The sequence below is a fragment of the Octodon degus genome, unplaced genomic scaffold (genome assembly GCF_000260255.1).
Source record: "Octodon degus isolate 3935 unplaced genomic scaffold, OctDeg1.0 scaffold00002, whole genome shotgun sequence".
Taxonomy (NCBI): Eukaryota; Metazoa; Chordata; class Mammalia; order Rodentia; family Octodontidae; genus Octodon; species Octodon degus.
In genome coordinates this window covers 19540125-19544526 of record NW_004524578.1, presented here as the reverse complement: position 1 = coordinate 19544526, position 4402 = coordinate 19540125, and the positions used below count along the sequence as shown (strand labels likewise).

General features: G+C 52.7%; 1 protein-coding gene across 7 annotated transcripts in view; it reads right to left on the bottom strand.

The window, feature by feature from the left end:
* Sema4b (semaphorin 4B) overlaps nucleotides 1-2876 on the bottom strand; it is a 39191-nt gene extending 36315 nt beyond the window's left edge. For 3 of the 7 annotated variants that reach the window (XM_023710395.1, XM_023710394.1, XM_023710403.1), the window contains exon 1: nucleotides 2104-2459. The gene's annotated coding sequence lies outside the window, so the exon portion shown is untranslated. Of the gene's footprint in view, nucleotides 1-2103; nucleotides 2597-2797 lie in introns of those variants that run through there. The other 4 variants (XM_023710392.1, XM_023710393.1, XM_023710414.1 and 1 more) reach the window with 3 other exon arrangements.
* Between the last annotated feature and the right edge of the window lie 1526 nt (nucleotides 2877-4402).

The following is a 4402-nucleotide window of genomic DNA, read 5'->3' as shown; positions in this document are numbered from 1 at the left end:
AGCCTCCCGAGTGCTGGGATTACTGGTTTGTGGCACCACATCCTACTATTCTGTGTGTGTGTGTGTGTGTGTGTGTGTGTGTGTGTGTGTGTCTGTCTGTCTGTCTGTCTGTCTCTGTCTCTGTCTCTGTCTCTGTCTCTGTCTCTGTCTCTCTCTTTCTCTCTTTCTGGACTGTGAATTGAACTCAGGACCTTGCAGTTGCAAAATAGGTACTGTGCCACTATACCCCAAATCTTTTATTTCATTTTTTGGTGGTTGGCATGACCTACACTGCCCTAACTAAAGTTGGCTTTAGGTCATAGGGCACCAAGAGCTTGAACCCTGGGTACAAGGACACACAGCCTATATTTCTCTGAAGTTCAGAGGAGTAATCACCAAAAGGAACAGGTACAGAACTGGAGTCAGGAGACTGAATTGAAGTGCTATGTCCCATTAATGCTCTGTGTTATCCGGGGAAGTAATTTGATCTCTGGGCCCACGTACCCCTGTAGAATATACATTCAGGTACTGGGGATCCACCCAGGAGCGCTTTATCATCCCCAGTCCTTTAAGTTTATTTTTCGTTGCCTAGGCTAGCCTCAAACTTTTTTTTTTTTTTTAATGTATTTAGTACAGAGTCTACAGGGTCTCGCTACATAGATCACACTTAGTGACCCTCCTGTTTTCAGCCTCCCAAGCACTGGGATTACAGGCATGCACCACCATGCCCAGTCTCAATCCACCACTCAGTGCTGGGGGTGCGGGATGGGGACGGGGGAATAAGGGATAGGGGGTGGGGAGGTGGCGTGGCACAGCATGATGGGGTTCGGACCCCAGTTCCTGCATCTGCCTAAGCAGGTGCTTTAATCCACTGAGCTATCTGGCCATCCCTTCAAACTTTTGATCTTCCAAAACTACCTGAGATGACAGGCATGTACCACCATTTTCAATGAAAATGAGATGGGAGAAAATGATTGCAAAATTCTCTTCTAAACTCCTTAATCAGGGCCAGGGATATAGCTCAGCACAAGGACCTGAGTTCAATCCTTGGCATCCATGCTGTGCTGGGTTCTGGGTGTGGTGGCACAAGCCTGTAATCCCAGCCCTGGAGAGGCTGAGACAGGAGGATCACTACGAGTCTGACCACACAGTGTTACAAATAAATAAATAAACAAAAGGTTTTTTAAATTCCTTAATCCTTCTAAAGCATCTATAATTTTTTTAAATTTTATTTTATTTTTTAAATTCTATGTCTCCCAGTTCTTTTAGCATTGAACCTTACAAATATCCTGAGTAGGCTGGGGATATGGCTCAATGGGAGTTCCTGCCTTGCCTGCCCAAGGCTCTGGGGTGGATCCCCAGCGCTATCAAAACCCCCCGCAAATATCCTGTAAATACCGATTTAAAAACAAAACAAAACTGAATGTAGTGGTGCACATTTGTAATCCCAACAGCCTGGAAGGCTGAGGCAAGACAGTTGCAAATTCCAGCCCAGTGTGGGCAATTTAACAACTCAGTGAGATCCTTTCTCAAAATTAAAAATAAGTAATTAAAGGTCTGGGATACAGCTCAGTGTGAAGGGACCCGGGTTCAATCCGCAGTGTGTGTAAAATCGTCCTGCGATTACTAATTCAACAGGCTCAACATTCCGTAAATGTGGCCAGAGGCTTTGGACCTTCACAGGTGACCCAGAACTCTGCTGGCCTTTTCGTGCTAGACTGCTGTGGAGAGATCACCGCGGCCACCAGGACCCCAGCTTCCTTCCCCTCCTAGCCACTAAATCCACCTTTGTTGCTCAGAGAGCAGGACGAAGATATGACCCAGAGCATAACTCAGAGGTCACACATACGGGCATTAGAGGAGGGACCCTGGCCTTTCCCAAATTCCAAGGATAGTGCTCGGGGACCACGGTTCCTGCTGTGGGACTAGTGGGTGGTGCAGGGAGTGGGCAGTCAGGATTCCCTGCACGCAGGCTCCTGGTGCCATGGGAACGCGGGCCAGCCCCCTCGCTGCTATGGCAACGTACTCCCGAGTGGTGGGCGCGGGTGCCCATCAGCGAGCTCAGGTGGCGCCCTCTGGGGGAGGCTCAGTGGGGGTGGACAGGGTCTGGGGGCCCAGGCCTACCTGGAGCGTCACAGCCCCGGGAGCTCCTCCGCGCCAGGTCCCACAGGCTCGTTCCCGCGATAACACACCTGACACCGGCCACGGGTCGCGAAGTGTCCGGGGTGCCCTAGGTCCGCAGCGTGTCCCCGGAACTGCTGGGCGCCAGCCAGGCTCCGCCCCGGCCTGCCTGACTGTGGTTCCCGGAACCGCCCGGGATCCCTCGGCCCCTCCGCAGCCCTCGGCCTCAGTGCCCCCGCCGGGTCGTGGCCCGCGCAGTGGCCGTGCAGCCAGGGGGAGTCGTAGGGTTCCTGTCGCTGCGCCCCCAATCTCGGGAGACCCGGTCAAACTGCGCCCGACCAGGTCAGGGTGGGGGTGGGGGTCCCCGAGGGATCCAGGCAGGGGCGGTGTTGGAATCCGAGGTCCGCGCTGCGCAGCCGGCTGTGAGCACTGGCGACTGCCGCGACCTCTGAGCCTGAGCTCTCTAGATGAGCCAGATGAGCCAAGCGGGCTCAGATGGCGGGTCCCCCGCTGGGCTCAGGGAGAAAAGCAGGGTGGGGGCGTCCACTTGGCACGTGGGCAGTTCTCGGGGGACGGTGGCGCCAGCAGTTGAAGGAAGCTGCCCTACGCTGCCCACCGTGTCCGGGGCGGAACGGTTAAAAGGACAAGAGGGTAGTTGCAGAGGGCCGGGAGATAGATAGGGTTGGGTTATAAATACCTCCTTATCTCGACCTTGCCCGCCCTCCCGGGCCTCAGCGTCCTGGTCCTGTCTTCCAGGAAGACCGCAGCTATCAGGGCAGCATCCGCACAACCAGCTCTGGGCGGCTGCTCGGTGGAGCTGGCCGCAGCTGGCAGGTCAGGGGCGCCGGGAAACTGAGGCCGGGGCCACGCCTGGTCCCCTGGCCTCGAGTCCCTCTGAGCTGCTGGGCTGTGAAAGAAAAGGGACGAAGTGGTTATTTAGTTAGATGTTTGCAAAACTGAACTTGTGTGTCTGACCAGTGGAAAAACTGTATCGCCATAATTTCACCTTTCCTGGGGATCACTAGTGTTAATATTTTTCAACATTTTTGGGCTGAGGGTGTGGCTCCGGGGTAGAACAGGTGCTTAGCATGTGTGAGGATGTTGGTTCAATTTAAACACAAGGGGAAAAAATAGAAATTTTTTAAAACTTCAGGGGTTTTTGTTTTTGTTTGTTTGTTTGTTTATTTGAGACAGGGCATTGCTATGCATTGCAGGCTGACCTTGAGTTCACTTTGTAGCCCAAACTGGCCTCGAGTCTCAGAGATCCTCCTGTCTCAGCCTCTCAAGTGCTGGGATTAAGAGAGTGCACCACCCCACCTGGACCAAGTTTCTACTATTAAATGTTACATTGTTTCCAGTTTTTCATTATCTAACTGTCCAGAAGAGCATCAGTGTCTGTAACCTTCCATATTCACTTCCACAACTCTCTCCCCCTCCTTAGTCACCTGTTAGTAGTAGAACACTACGGCTACGGTCAAGGCTGTGGACTGTATGCACATGCTTCAAAAGCAGCCCCCAATATTGTGGGGTGTGGGGAAAAGCACTGCTTGCTAAGGCATGGCTAAATTAGGGTCTCACTGAAAGTCAGCGCTTCCCAGTTCCCAGCACACAGAACACCTGCTCCTCTGCAAGCCCTGTTCCTCCACGGGGTCTCTGTGACCCAGGGGTCACTGGCTGCTGTGGAGCGATTGGTGCCTGATCCAGCCCAGCACCCCAAAGAGAAGCTGCTCTGCCAGCATCCTGGCTCCTGTCTTCCCTCCTTACCCCCCACCCCCTTCAGCTGGGTAATGGAAAGAACTTTCAGGTTCTCTGTCCTGGACGAAGGTCCTAGCCTGCCCTTTTCGGATCTGCCCGAACCTCACCGACCCTTGGGGACTGGCGCTTGCTTCTGGGAGCGGCGCAGGTGCAGGCAGGCAGAGTTCTATCTGTTCGGCTGGGCACTTCATCATCCTTGCTTGGGGAGGGCTTGATTGATGTCATGGCTGTTGCCCCACCTCCTGCCCCTCCCCCACAGACCACCATCCCAAAGGGGCTGACCATGTTCCTTTTGTTCTTAGGCCTTCTAGTGAAATGTGTGGGCTGGAAGTGTAGCTGCGGTTGTTTTTACTCTTTTTATTTTTAATCATAGACTTCCAGGAAGTTGCAAAAAATAGAACAGGGAACCCTATCAGAATTTCTCCCAACAGTGACATTATATAACTGAAGTAAGATAGCCCCAGCCAGGAAATGGCACTATGGCACTAGTACAAAATTAGTAAGTCGACTATGAATCTCTCACTTTTTTTTTTTTTTTTTTTTTTTT